The sequence below is a fragment of the Physcomitrium patens genome, chromosome 2 (assembly GCF_059467195.1).
Source record: "Physcomitrium patens ecotype Gransden chromosome 2, ASM5946719v1, whole genome shotgun sequence".
In the NCBI taxonomy this organism is placed as follows: Eukaryota; Viridiplantae; Streptophyta; class Bryopsida; order Funariales; family Funariaceae; genus Physcomitrium; species Physcomitrium patens.
This window is the reverse complement of record NC_143411.1, coordinates 5,238,050-5,254,457: the sequence shown is the minus strand read 5'-3', so window position 1 is coordinate 5,254,457 and position 16,408 is coordinate 5,238,050.

Below are 16,408 nucleotides of genomic sequence, written 5' to 3'. Positions count from 1 at the left end.
AGTGAATGCCCTAACCTAAGGTTTATAGACAAATATGCTCCAATATGTCGAAATTACAAGCAATCAGATGATTTTCATTATCAATGTAATGTTCCATTTAACCTTAATAATCATGATTGGAAGATACAATCGACCGTGTAAATTGTAGAGGAAAAAAATAACAAGACAGAGAAATCACTAGTTCATTGGGTAGATGTATTCCAAGCTGTCCTTACAAGAAGTCAACAAAAGAGGAAAGGACCAATTCAATATTTAGATGATCCTCAAGCAAAGGGCTAATTGGACCAAATTATGGGGCCATCCAATCCACGTCCTGACATATGCTCTTTACTTAGTATAAGACTTGAATCAGTTGTGCACCTTAATGAAGTACTGATTACGGAGGCTTCAGGCCTATTTCAAGCTATTTTGTTTTCTACATAGTTTTGAGAAACGTCCTTTCTGATGAAAGATCCTCTCAGAGGCGTGAATTCCAAGGAACCAATATCAGCCCAATGGGGAGAACAATCTTACCCATTGAAAGAACTGATTTTACAAGCTCCGTCAAATTTAGTTCCAATAGCTTTACCAATTTCCAATATAGAAAAAACCAATTTACCTGCTTCGGTGTCTAAGACTGGGAAGAAGAAACGGACATTGAGAATTACCTCTAATACAGAACCATATGATATTCTAAAAGATTTGGGCACCATACAGCCCACGATCTCTATGAAGCAATTATTGGCTGTAGCACCTGAGTACCAAACTATTTTGAATTCTTCATTAATTTATCGTAGATCCCAAAATAAAAAAATCCGAGAAGTGAGTTTGAATCCCGATCCGGGTACACCAACAATTGATGTCTCAATTGATGGAGTGTTAGTATCGAGAGTGCAAGTAGACGAAGGATCTAGTGTAAATCTTATGAATGTTGCTACAATGGAGGAGTTGGGTTTAGATCACTTATTGCCTACTACAGTAGTTTTGAGAATGGTTGATTCTAGTCGAGTTAAACTTATGGATATTTTATGAAGTATTGATACAATAATTACGGAGATAACCTACAAAATTGATTATATTATTTTTCGATTGCGAAGCTCTATATTATCATATTCAATTTTATTGAGGCAATCGTGGTTGTATCAAGCTAAAGTTCAAAATGACTAGGGCCATGGTACATTGATAATTGAGAAAGGTAATGATAAAATTGTGCTTCAAATGTACACTGTCCAATATCACGAAGAAATTCAATTTGTTAGTTCAGAATTCATGTTGAATTGTGAAGATGAATCTAAAGAAGAAGAAATTGGTGCGCTTCATCCAATTTATGTTGATACAAGGCAAGTTGTCTAGTACACTAGAATGAAATACCAGTACATGGGACCGGGAGAGTACTTAGTTCTTCCAGATATTATTGACGATTCTGATCATATGATTGCATATTTGATGAATAGACATGATGTTAATCACATTAGTGCTATGGAATTCGAGTTGGAAAGTTCTAATTTATTGGATTTTATGAAAGTTTTTGAAATTGAGTAGAACATTATTCCAGAGACTTCTGAAATTCTATGATGTCAACTAATTAATTTAGGTACAGGGGTGGCTTTCCAAATCATTTAGATTTACGACGGTATAAAAGACAAGGAGAAAGAAATTTGGGTGGATTACTTTTTAACGTATAAAATTACTTTCGTATGGTCGTATGCAGATTTGGAAGGAATTCCAGCTGAAGTTTGTGAGCATCAAATCATATTGGAGGAGAACACTATACTAGTACGCCAAAGTCAATATCAACTTAATCCAAAATACTCACTTATGCTAAAAGAAGAACTAAATAAACTCTTGGAGGTTGGATTTATCTATCCAGTTCCTTTCAGTAAATGGGTTTCATCAATTGTTATGGTACCAAAAAAGAATGGAAAAGTTTGCATCTGTCAAGATTTCTGCAAATTAAATGTGGCTATTAAGAAGGATTATTTTCCTTTACCATTCACAGATAGTATATTGGATGCTGTCACTGGACATGAATGTTATTCATTTCTTGATGGATTCTCTAGTTATAATCAAGTTAAGATTGCAAAAGAAGACTAGTTAAAAACTACTTTTACTATGGATTGGGGGACCTTTGCCTATAAAGTTATATCGTTTGAGCTTTGTAATGCACCAGCTACATTTCAAAGGGTAATGATGCAAGTATTCCAAGATTATCTACGAATTTCAATGGAAATATTTCAAGATAATTTTTGTACATTTAGTACGAGAGCCATGTATTAAGAATGTCTAGGTCAATATTTCTATCAATTTGTCAAATATGAAATTTCTTTAAATTCGTAAAAATATCAATTTGGTGTACCTTTTAGTAAACTGTTGGTCATATAGTTTCGAAGGCAAGCATTGCTATAGATCCAGATAAAATAAAGATTATAGTAGAATTAAAGCAACCAAATATTGTTACAAGTATTCGAGCATTTATCGACCATGTCAATTATTATTGGTGATTTATCTTTCTATTTGTAGTTATATATCTTTTCTTGACAAATCGCTTGAAGAAACCACCAACCGATGGAATGAGTCCATTTTGGATAAAAGAATGTACAATTGCATTCGAAAGATTGAAACAAAAATTGGTTTCAACACGAATATTGGTAGCACCTTGTTGGACAAAACCATTCCAAGTTTATGTGGATGCATCTAATATCGCAATTGATTCTGTACTAAGCCAGAAAGATGACCGAGGTTTTGATCACCCTATTTATTATGTAATTCATGAATTGGTAGCAGCTGAAAGAAATTATACAACAACCGAAAGAAAAGCATTGGAGATGATTTATTCTGTATAAAAGTTTTGACATTATCTTCTTGGTTATAAATTTGTTTTCCATATCGACCATGATGCTTTAAAATATATGATTAATAAGCCTCAATTGAGTAGTCGTATTGCATGATGGATTTTACTCTCGTAGAAATTTGACTTTATTATTCAGGTAAGTTCAAAAAAATCACATTCCAATGCGGACCATTTATCTTGGTTATCCAATATATTGGATATTTAATCCATTAACGATGTACTACCTGATACAAAATTATTTGCGATACATGTAATTACTCCGAAATATAGTGAAATAATTCAATACTTGATATTTCAAACCTTTCTACCCAATTTCAATGAAAAGCTTAAATGATGCTTAATATTAAAATGTGCATCTTATATGATGATTGGTGAAGCTTTATAAAAACAAAGTAAGGATGGAATTTTGTGATGTTGTATTTATCAGACTGAAGTGAATACAAAATTGGAAGGTTGCCACTTAGACAATTGTGGTGGATATTTTACGAGGGACAGCACAGCTCATAAAGCTTTACAGGCTGGTTATTGGTGGCCAACAATGTTTATAGATGCCCACTAATTCGTCCATGATTGTGACCCATGTGTCAAGGACAAGAATTCAATGAAAAAGTAATTCAGACAAGTGAGCCTTCACTCAAAGAAAGGTAATAAAATATAAATAAATATGTATATTGAAAGAGAAACTGGAATGGCTATTGCCAAAAGACAAGAAAACTAGAGATCCTTGAAACTAGACTAGAAGCAAGAAAAGAGTTGACAAGAGTGAAGAAGGCTTTACTCTTGTCTATATATATACTATCTAACTAGGGGCTACATGGCGACGTTCTATAGGACCTCCAATATGTGTTGACTTTGTAGGACATATGCCTTGACTTACAAGGTAAGTTTTTCTACGTGTAGGCCACATAGTTAGCTTGGTCTTCAAGCTAACAACATGTGTGGCACATGGCCAACTTGTTGACCACGTTTCTAATCCAAAAAGTCAATTAAAGATACCTATGAAGTCAAAGTAGTATCTATGAAGCTTCTAGGAAGCTTCCATATTAAATACTATAGAATTAATTTACTTTTATCTACTTTTACTTTCTTCTATATATTTGTATATGTAATTTATGAGTATGTCCATGACATTACCCCACCTTCTAGGAATGAGTTCCACGAGGAGCGGTCATCATATGTTGAAGAAATCTATGATGTGACGAATTGTATTCGCCACATGCTCTGATCTTTGTTCTCTTCGAAGATGATTGATAGGGCCTCTCAACCATTAGTAGTGTCCCATACAAGTGTGGAAAGACCATCCAGTTATTTGATCATTATTGAGGCTTTCATAACTTCCTTCAAATAGAACATTTGTAACACCATCAGGAGTTGTTCCTACCTCTAGCAAAATCACCAAACATCGAGAGTCCTTTCCCAAGTCGTGATACCAAATGCGTTGTATCTTGTCATCTATTCGAAGAAGAACATGTCATTCTTGAAGATCTTCATCTCGATTGCATCATCTTGAAGGTTGTGACAATCATAATGTCTCATTCGGCAAGTCAGTAAATGAAGGCTCTTCAATCGAATCTCCTGATTGTTGGTTCTCCATCTTATCAGTGTCACAGCTACAAAGAAGCTACAAACAAGGATTGAAAGTAGAATGTTATCTTACCTAAATGTTGTTTCTTTTACAAAGAAGGTTTTCATCTTGATTTTGATGGATGTCGTCGATGAAAAGCCTATACCGCCTTTGCTGTATTTGCAAGATTCTTTACTAGCTTCCATGTGCGTTCACTAATATCATATCCGTGCCAATGGATAAGATATTCTAATTTATTTTGGTGCCGCCTTAAATCTAAGACTTCTTCTACTTCAAACTCTTCATTATTGTCCACTTCTATAGGAAGAAGTGGAGCTTGTCGTCTTCTTGGTATGTCCACTATCTTATATAGTTTAAGAAGAGAGACGTAGAATACTAGATGGATTTTCATTGATTCCAGTAGATGTAAACGATGTGCAACTAGATTGATTTGTGCAGAAATAGAAAATGGTCCTAGCCTTCAATAGTGCAACTTGTCACAAGGACGAGTGGTCTTGATATTATGACAAAGTAGCCATACCTTATCACCCAAGTGGAATGGTGGTTGTTCCTTTTGATAGACATCCGCATTGACCTTTTGTTGTTCTTGAGCCTCTTTTAACTATGCCTTTATTGTTGCATGTAGCTCTGACAAATGAATCGCCAAATCTTTCACAACAGGATTATCAACTTTTGAAAAGTCAAAAGTATCAAGTCATGGATGATAACCATAATTAGCAAAGAAAGATGTTTGTTTTATAGAAGAATATATTATATTATTATAAGCAAACTTTACCAATGGCAAAAGAATTGTCTAATCATCTTATTGGTAGTTGATGGTACATCTTAAATATTCCTCCAAAACTTGATTAACACGCTCCATTTGTCCATCAATTTGAGGATGGAATGCCAAAGATAGTTTTATATCCACTTTTAGAATCTTAAAAAGAGTCCGCAAAAATCTTGATACAAATTGAGTTTCCCTATCTGATATAATATTCTTGGATAATCCATGATAGCAATAGATATTGTCAAGAAAAAGCTTAGCTGCTTCTTTACTTGTGATAGATTTTGTACATGGTACAAAATGTGCCATCTTGATAAAACGATCTACTATCACGAATATAGAATCATAAGAACCTGAGATTGGAAGATCCGTGATAAAGTCCATAGAAACAGGAGACCATGGTTGTTCTAGAATGGATAATGGCTAAAGAAGTCCAAAAGGTCGATGACGAGGAGTTTTTGATCTTGAGCAAACATCACATGATTGTATAAAATCTTTGACTACCTTCCACATTTGAGGCAACCAAAAATCCCTAGATATCAGCTCTAAAGTCTTATTGTATCTAAAATTTCCTACTATTGAGAAGTCATGACAAGCTTGAAGAACACGTAAACATGCTTCTCCTTCTATAACATATAGGCATCCTTTGAAATAAAGTAGGTTATTCTTGAATTCTAATTTAGAAGAATTATGAGATTTAGAAGAATTATTCTTGATATCATGAACAAGAGGATTTGAAGACATACTTAACTAGACTTGCTTGAAAAAAGTTAAATCAACAATCAATGATGATTTTATTGCTCGTAGATGAAATTACTCCAGCTTCAAGAAAACCGTTCTTTGTTGCTTAAAAGTTACATCTCCTTCTTTTGGTGCAAGATAAGAACGTCTAAATAAGGCATCAAACAAACGTTGTTGTTTTCTTGACCGACAAATAATGATGAACTTGAATCTTAATAAAGACATGCTCCAACGAGCTTGAAGACAATTTAATATACGTGCTGATATGAAATATTCGAGGTTCTTGTGATCCAAGAAAGCTTTTGCACCTATAAACACGGGTTTAGTTGAACTAGACTTATGACTCTCTACTTGATTAACTACACTGTTACTTATACTTTTAGAGAAAGTAAGAGTTCGAGAAATCTAATCTATTTGAGGGTTGTATTTTTTTAACCACGATAAACCTAAAATGACTAGATTAGAGGAAGATCTAATGATATTAAATACTACAAAGCTATTATGACCATTGATTATTACTTCTATAGGAAGGATTTCATGAGTAATTTCTCCAAAAGATAATGGACGACCATCTATGACTTCTACATGAACAAGTTTAGTTTTCTTTACTAAAGATATGCTATGTCTTTTGGTAAATTCTTCATCTAAGAAATACGCTGAGGCTCTTGAATCTAATAAGGTAGAGGCTTTGTAATGTTTAGGTCCTAAAATAATATTTAATATAAAACAAGAAGAGGGCTCTGAGGAGAGAATAGGACCTTTACTAGATGTTGTGCAAGATTCTAGCCGCACGGTCCCTATTATAGCTGAACAAGCTCGTTTTTTGACATATTATCTTCTTTCACAGCCATACTCCTCATTTTGTGGTTGCGTCGTTTCTTTGGACAATGTTGAGTAGTGTGTTTTGGTTCTCCACAATATAAACATAATCCTTCTTGATGACGACGAGTCTTTTTTTGTTCAGTAAGAGGTTTGAATCGTATTGCATCAATTTGTATATCCTCTACTTTAGAATGTATGTGTTGAAGAGGTGTTGGTGTTGCCATTGAATTATAGTAATATTGAGGTCCACTTGTATGGTTCTCAGATTGAAATTCAAAAAGGTGATTGTCGTACTTCACAGCAAAGTTAATTGCTTGACTCATTGTTTGAGGATCAGGTAAGTTGAACATTTATTTCTTTACCTCATATTGTGATCCATAGAGAAATTGGCTAATAAGTACAACATCATCCCACTTGATATCAGTTGCAAGTTGTCAAAATTGTAAAGCATACAATGTTACTGATCAATTATCTTATCGTAAAATATGGATCTTATTAGTTGCAACATGAATCACATCATGTTCTCCATACATGGATCGAAACTCTGCTAAAAAAGCCTCTAGATTATCCAATATTGGATCTCGTCATTCAAGAAAAGATGAAAACCATGATAGTGCTGAACCTGAAAGAAGCTTACCAATGAATCTAACTTATAATCCTGGAGTTGGATAGCTTTGGGGTTGAAGTTCAATCACAAGTTGCACTTGATTGATAAATCCTTGAAACTTAGATCTAATGCCATTAAACTTCTCGGGTAGGATAATTCTTCGTTCTCTAACACTAGAAGGGCGTTCCACCATAGGAGAAAGGACATGATTTGGTGCAGATGTTGAAGCAGCTCCAACTATTTCTATATCTTCACTTCTTGCTAATCTTGTTGCTCCTTGTGGTGGTAAATTGAGTTGATGCATCGCAAGCATTAACTCCCTCAATTGCTCTTACATTTGTGCCATTGTACTCTTCATTTCAATAAGTTCTGTTATGATAACACTTAGAAAAGAGAAGATGTCTAATATTGCTCAAGACAAATAGAAGAGAAGACTTGAGAACAAAGAAAATACTAAGCACAATATTAGTTCAGAAGAAGGTAATCCGTAACTTCTAATATACTTATATCTTATTAAGAAAAATGGGTAATCCACTCTTAATCAAGATTAGACAAAGCTCTAATATTGTAGGTGTACTCTTGTCAATCTGTTAAGGACAAGAATTCAATGAAAAAGCAATTCAGACAAGTGAGCCTTCACTCAAAGAAAGGTAACAAAATATAAATAAATATGTATATTGAAAGAGAAACTGAAATGGCTATTGCCAAAAGACAAAAAAACTAGAGACCCTTGAAACTAGACTAGAAGCAAGAAAAGAGTTGACAAGAGTGAAGAAGGCTTTACTCTTGTCTCTATATATACTATCTAAGTAGGGACTACGTGGTGATGTTCTATAGGACCTCCAATATGTGTTGACTTTGTACTACACATGCCTTGACTTACAAGGCAAGTTTTTCTATGTGTAGGCCACATAGTTAGCTTGGTCTTCAAGCTAACAACATGTGTGGCACATGGCCAACTTGTTGACCACGTTTCTAATCCAAAAAGTCAATTAAAGATACCTATGAAGTCAAAGTAGTATCTATGAAGCTTCTAAGAAGCTTCTATATCAAATACTATAGAATTAACTTACTTTTACCTACTTTTACTTACTTCTACATATTTGTATATGTAATTTATGAGTATGTCTGTGACACCATGTGAGAGAATAGGTCGACCTATTGGAACTTTAGTAATGCCATTGCTACCAATTTTGGCTCAAGTGCCTTTTGAAAAATGGAGAATTGATTTTGTGGGATTAATTGCACCAGCCTCGAGAAATGGACAAAAATGATATATATTGATAGCAACGGATTAAGTAACAAAATGGACTGAAGCCGTAGCTATGAAAATCGATAGTACAATAACAATAGCAATCTTTTTGTATGAAAATATTATTATACGATTCAATTATCCACGAGAATTGATTAGTGATCGAGAAACTCATTTTATAAATAGTACAATTGAATTACTTACGGCTAAATATGAGATAAAATATCGTAAGATTACACCGTATTATCCTAGAGTCAATGGACAAACAAAAAAGACTAATGGAGTTTTATGTAAAATCTTAACAAAAACAGTTTAAGGAGCAGGAATAGATTGGGACACTAAGTTGTTTGCAGCTTTATGAGCATATAGTATTGCATATAAAGTTACTACCAATGCTACCCCTTTTCAATTGGTTTATGGCCAGGAAGCAATATTACTTATTGAATTGGAAGTCCAAAGTTTACAAATTACTATAGATAATAGATTGGGAGATTATGATTCATTACGGCACTGTTTACAAGAATTGAAAAAATTGGATGAAACTAGATCCAATGCATTAATGATAATAGAAACTACACAAAAACGAATGAAGACTTATTATGATAGTAAGCTTAGACCAAAGGCTTTTATACCAAATGATTTGGTACTTCTTTATGATAGTCGATTTAAAAAAAAATTAAGAAAATTTCAAGTTCGATGGCATGGACCATATCGAGTTATTGACGGATTTTCAAATGGTTCAGTGCAATTGGAAGATTTTATGGATACTAAATTTATGACATGGATCAATGGCAATCGGCTTAAATTTTACTATACATAAATCTGAGATGGGTTTTCTGTTACAAAAGGAGGAATCAACCCAATTCATTGGACCATAGTAAGAAGTAGGAGGAGGGGCTCTAGACAAGCATCGTGTTTTCTTTTGTGATTAAGGAAAAGTGGATGGAAGAAAAGGAGAAGATAGTGAACATGGTGTCTGAGAAAGCAAGGATGGACATCGATTGGAAGGAACGGCAAGAGCGACTGCAGGTAGAGGTTGCGATGTTGTAGACTAAACTAGCCGCATTAGCAAAGGACGCCAATAATGTAGTACGGACCAATATGCCAGTTTCAGGGACAACACCTTCGAAGATACCTTTGAAACCGATAGAAGAATGGCAGAAGATGTTGGAGAAGCATGACAACCAAATTGTCGTCTTGAGTCTCAAGTATGGAAATTAGATTTTTTGAATGAAGATCTGACGATGCGTTTAGATGAAGATCCATCAAACATTGAGGCAGATGACAAAGATGTAGCAGAGGAGAAAGTCACCAATTCAAAGGGTGGTAAGCCAACGCCATTGACTGAAGAAGCCAACGCTGCTACGTTTTTATAAGTTGAGGCTAAATAATATTTGCGAGGATGCTACATAATTAAGAGTGGGGCTATGTAGAATAGGTAAATAAATTTTGTGATAAGTTATTGGTTGGTTATTGACAACCTTAAGAATTAGACTTATGGTTAGGTAGTTTAGTTGGTAACAATAGGTTGTTAGTGGAACAAATGGTTAAGAATTCAAAGGGTCATAACTTTTGGAATTTTCTCACTGACGGTCCATCTTTTAGTAGGATAAAGAGGTTGAGAAAAGGGAGATTGGGGCCAGACTGTGAGAGTTGTAAGCCGGGACAAGCTTGGTGCTATCTCTTTATTTTTTTATTTTTAATATTTTCTTATGAAGAATTGTGATTAAGAGAAGTATTGTTGAAATTGTGATTAGAATATTGTGGAATATGACTTTGGACTAACCATTTTGGAAAAAATTTGTGACCTTGAGAATTGAAATTATCAAATTGTGTTGTGTTAAATGAAGATATTGCATTTTGTGTGATGAATTGAAAAATTGAATATAATAAGTAAGTTGGCGATCAGTAATTGAATATATATAAATCGCAAAGAGAATAAGTGGGAGATACACTGATAAGAATATGGAAGTATTATTGAATTGATAGTTGTAGAATGGATTATGTGTTGAATTAAGACGAAAGTAGTAAGCCTTGGTGTTTTGTAGTTTGATAATTGATTTTAGATAGCTAGAGTATAATCAATTGTGACACTAACAAACCCAATTCATATAACCAATCTTTCCCCGTATTCGAATCCACGTCTATTAGTTCAATTGCTTTGGTATATTGAAGCTTGATTACAACGAGAACAACACTTATTAATGAAGAAAATAATAAGATTTTTTAGATGTCCTTTTAAATAATTTTATCTAGGACCAAAAGAAAGAAATATATCTTTTGATTAACAATTGACCATTATTTCAAAGCCAACAAAATTTTATTTTTGAGTAATGAAATCAATATTAATTATTGATTCAATTTTTTTAAATAAATTAATTAAGTATGTCCTCTGATCTTCTTGTTTGTCACATTAAAAAGAATTCTTCAAAATCTTATGATATTTCTATATTTCAGTTCAAAAATAATCTACTCTATTTTGAAGGGTACTTGTATATTTCAAAAGGTGAAGCACAATTATGTATTTTTCAAGCTTATCATAACTTTCCAACAATAAGATATTTTAGATGCAACAAGACTTTAGAGCTAAATACAAATAGTCTTCTATTTCTATGGAGTTTATTATGAATCTTCCAGTTTGAGGTTTTTATGATTCTATAATTGTGATAGTAGATTATTTCACCAAGATGGCATATTTTGTACCATGTATAAAATCTATTAGAAGTAAAGAAATAGCTAAGTTTTTCTTTGATGACATTTATTGCTATTATGGATTGCTGAAGGATATGATATTGAATAAGGAGATTCAATTTGTATCAATATTTTAGAGAATTCTTTTTAAAATTTTTAAAGTAGACATAAAACTATCTTTGACTTTCTATCCTCAAATTAATAGACAAGTAAAGTACATAAATCAATTTTTAAAATATTATTTGAGGTGTACTATCAATTACCAATAAGATGATCATATATCTTTCTTGTCATTGGTAAAATTTTATTATAATAACATGGTACATGCATCTATTCAATAAACATCTTTTTTTGTTAATTATGATTATCATCCATGACTTGATACTTTTGACTTTTCAAAAGTTGATAATCATGTGGCAAAAGATATTGTAAATTATTTATCAGAGCTACATACAATAATATAAGAATAATTAAATAAAGCTTAAAAATGACAAAAATTCTACACGGATGCCAATTGTAAGAAACAACTTGAATTCCATGTTGGCAATAAATTATGGTTACTTTGTCATAATATCAAGACTATTTGTATTTGTGACAAATTAGATTACCACAATTTTTGACCATTTCTTATATATGAACAAATTAATTTTATTGTGTATCAATTATATTTATCAAAGTCTACAAAGTTCCATCTTGCATTTTACATGTCTTTTTTTAAGCCATATAAGATAGTAAATATTTCAAAAAGAAGACAAATACCAATGCTTCCTATATAAGTAAATAATAATAAAAAGTTTGATATGGAAGAAGTCTTAGTGTCATGGACATAGAGATACAGACTCAAGATCTAACAAGAAGTTCAAGAAGAACTGGCAAGAACTAGATTAATCAGATGAATACAAGAACAACACCAGAGAGGTCAGCTAGAGCTCCAAGAGATGTGTTGTCAAGACTGAAGAACTCTTCAGCCTCGATTCTAATATATATACTCCTATTTAAGAAACTTCTCAAGCAACTTCTACCAACTAGGAAGCTTCTAAAAGGTTCCAGAGACTTGCTTCTAGAAGGTTCTAGAAACTTATCCCTAGAAGGTTCTAAAGACTATGTCCCTAATATCTTCTATCAACTAAGAAGCTTCTAGAAGGTTCCAGAGACTTGCATCTAGAAGGTTCTAGAAACTTGTCTCTAGAAGGTTCTAAGGACTATGTCCCTAACATCACCCCCTCCTTTAGCTTCGAGGTCTTTGAGAAGTAATGTTGTTGTTAATCAGTACCAACGCAAGAAAATAAAGATCTGTCGCATAACGTCTGCTATGAACTCCAACTGTTGTTCACGAGGCAAGTGCTTCATTGGCCCTTGAAGCCAATGGTAGTGGCCTACTCCTTCAACTTCTGACCAAGCATGAACTTTCGTATCTTCATTGTAAAATTGTCCTGTAAACACGCCTTCTGGCTGACCATCGTAAGCAGGCTCGGTCTCAAATACAATCACCAGTGATCAGTTACTCGGTATCCTTCGTCGTCGTCATAGTGTAGGTGGTTCTTCATCTCGGGGTCGCCTTCGTGAGCTAGTTGGTTGAGATAATCTGACTAACATAGTATCTATCTCTTGGCTATCCATATCACAAGACCAAACTATAGCTACGAAAAAAAATTCTATTTTATCTTGGAGAAAATAACAACATCAACTACGAATTTTGGTGGTGCTCTCCCTCTTTCTTATATTCTTGGGTGAGCAAGCTTCAGAAGGAAGCTATCTTCGAACCGGCTTAGGTTTATGAGGATGTCGTTCATGAAACTCTTCTACCTTTTGTTGTGTATTGGCGAGATTTTCAGCTGGCTCCCACATTCGCTCATTAATGTCGTAGCCGCACCAATGAACAAGATACTCCAACTTGCCCACCTTTGCTATGAATCCAGCACCTTTTTAACCTCGTATTCTTCATGGTTCTCGATCTCAATACTAGATGGCAGACATTGCACTCTTCCAAGAAAAGACAACTCTCGATAAGGCTCTAACAGAGAAACATGAAAGACTGGATGTACCTTCATAGAAGCCGGTAATTCCAGACGATACGCCACTGGATTGATTTGCTTTTGGATGATAAATGGTCCCAATGTTCGATAGTCGAACTTATCACATGATCGCTTGGTCTTGATATTCCATCGAAGAAGCCATGCTTTATCTCCAATTTTGAAAGTAGGTACTTGATTCCGAAATCTATCTGTAGATGCCTTGTAGGATTCTTGAGCAGATTGTAATTGAAGCTTCAACGTAGTTTGAAGCTCTAATAGTTATTTCACAAATCTTTCAGCTGCTGGATTGTTATTTGTTGACGGACTCAATAAATCAAGCTTCAGATGATACCCATAGTTAGCAAAGAATGGTGTATATTGAGTCGACGCATGGAGGGTGTTGTTATATACAAACTCGGCTAGCAGCAGATATGCGGTCCGATCATCTTGCTGATAGTTGATGCTACATCGTAAGTATTGTTCCAAGACTTGGTTCACTTATTCCGTTTGGCCGTCAGTTTGAAGATGAAAAGCCGAAGAAAGCTTGATATCCACCTTCAATATCTCAAAGAGAGATCTCCAAAACTTTGATACAAACTAGGTTCCTCGATCTGATACGATATCATCTGGTAGTCCATAATATCGATACACATTATCGAGAAAGAGCCTTGCAGTGACTTCACTGGATGATGTCTTCTTGCAAGGGACAAAGTGTGCCATCTTTGTAAGCCGATCTACCACGACAAAGATGCTATCAAATGAGTTCGATGATGGCAGGTCCGTGATGAAGTCCATGGAAATTAAAGACCATGGTCGACGTGGAATCGACAATGGCTGTAGGAGTCCATAAGGGTGATGCCGAGGATTCTTGGATCTTGAACAGATGTCACAGGAGAGGACAAAATCTTTCACATCCTTCCACATTTGGGGCCACCAAAAATCTCGAGAAATAAGCTCCAAGGTCTTGTTGAATCCAAAATATCCCGCAGCTAGAAAATCGTGGCGAGATTGAAGAACTTGGAGTCGTGCTGGTCCTTTTGGGATATATAACTACTCCTCAAAGTATAAAAGATCTCCCTCCACCTTGAACTTGTCGTCATTGGCACGCTGCTTAATATCAATGGCTACTGAATCTTCAATGGTTATGGCACGTACCTGATTCAAGAAGTCAGCATCAATTGGCACAATAGTAGCGCAAAGCTGAAATTGCTCTGGCTTCAACAATGTCCTATATTGTTGATCAAATGCTAATTCTCTAGCCTTTAGTACAAGATACGATCTCCTCGATAAGGTCTTCAGGTCTTGAAACGCCTTCTCTGCTAGAGGTCTCCATTCCAACTTATCCTTGCATGTCAATCGAGTGAGAGGAGTAGCAACTTGAGAGTAATTCTTGATGAAGATCCGATAGAAGTTGCCAAAACCAAGAAAGCATTGTATGTCTCTAACCGTCTTTGGAACCTCCCAAGATACGATTGCTTCCACCTTCTTGGGGTCCATCTTCAAGCCTTCTGTAGTCGCAATGAACCCCAGAAATTCCATCTCCATTTGGTGAAATAAACACTTTTTCAACTTGGCATATAGTCATCACTTGCGTAGTTTCTCCAAGACCAAACGAACGTGCTTTTCATGCTCTTCCTCATTTTTGGAGAATATCAAAATATCACCCAAATAGATGACAACAAAATCATCAAGGTACTCTCAGAAAATGTCATTCATCATATGTTGAAAGACCGTTGGAGCATTGGTAAGACCAAAGGGCATGACATTATACTCAAAATGGCCATATCTTGTACGGAACGTTGTCTTCCATTCATCTCCTTCCTTGATTCGTACAAGGTTGTAGGCTCCCCTTAGATCAATTTTTATAAAGATCCTTGCACATCCAAGTTGTTCTAAGAGACCAGAAATCAAGGGTAACGGATAACGATTCTTCTTTGTTACCTTGTTGAGGCCTCGATAGTCCCCGCACATCCCCAACGAGCCATCTTTCTTCTTCACAAATAAGATTGGTGCTTCAGCTGATGATTTTGAATGATGGATGACGTTCTTGGCTAGATTCTCGTCGATGTACTTTCGCAACTCCGCCAACTCTGTCTGCGATAGATTGTAGATTGGGCCAAAAGGCAATTGTGCTCCTTCCTGCAAGTCTATGGCGCAATCATATAGTCGGTGTTCTGGTAGCATGTCGACATTCTTCTTTTGAAACACATCTTTAAAATCTTTATATTGCTCAGGTATACTTGTCGTCGAGATCTTCTCCCCGATAGTTGGAGCTACATAAATGACAAATGGTGTGCCTTCCTTGGACGATCTTATAAACGCTCTTACTCCAATGAATAAGGATTTTTCTATTCGTGGTTTTCTACTAGGCTTGCTCTTGGGTGGTTTTGTGGGAAAGGTCATCTTCTGCAACTTCCAATCTATGGATGGGTTATGCTTTTCCAACCAGGAAAGACCAAGAATAACAGGATTTGATGGGGTTCTAATAATATTGAAAATAATATGGCTACTATGGCCCTTAAACGTCACTTCTATAGGTTCTAATTCATGGGTGATACTACCAGACAATAAAGGTCGCCCATCTATGACCTCAACATGAACAAGTTTGGATTTTTATACTAAAGGGATCTTATGACGCTTCACAAATTCTTTGTCTAAGAAACAAGCAGATGCTCTTGAATCTAATAATGCTAAGGTTCTCAGTTTTTGAGGGCCAATAAACAAAGGGATTGTAAAACAAAAGGCAGGTTGAGCAGAAAGAAAGGAACGTGATTGTTGTTGCGATATTTCACTGTCTAGCCGCACGGTTCCTATAGTGGCTGGGCATCCTCGTTTTCTTGAACAAATGCGCCCCTAGTCCTGACAATATGTCGATTTTGCTTCTTGGGGTAGTTTCTAACTTTGAGGCCTTCTTCACCGCAATACAAGCATAGACCTTCTTCCATATGCCACTTTTTTTCTTCTAGGATAAGGGATTTGACACGTACCACATCAATTTGCATGTCTTCTACCTCTGAATGTGAATTCACGTAGCTTGCTGACATAATTGAGGCATGGCTAACCATATGTTGTTTTGAACGTTGGTCTTGGCGGCATTGG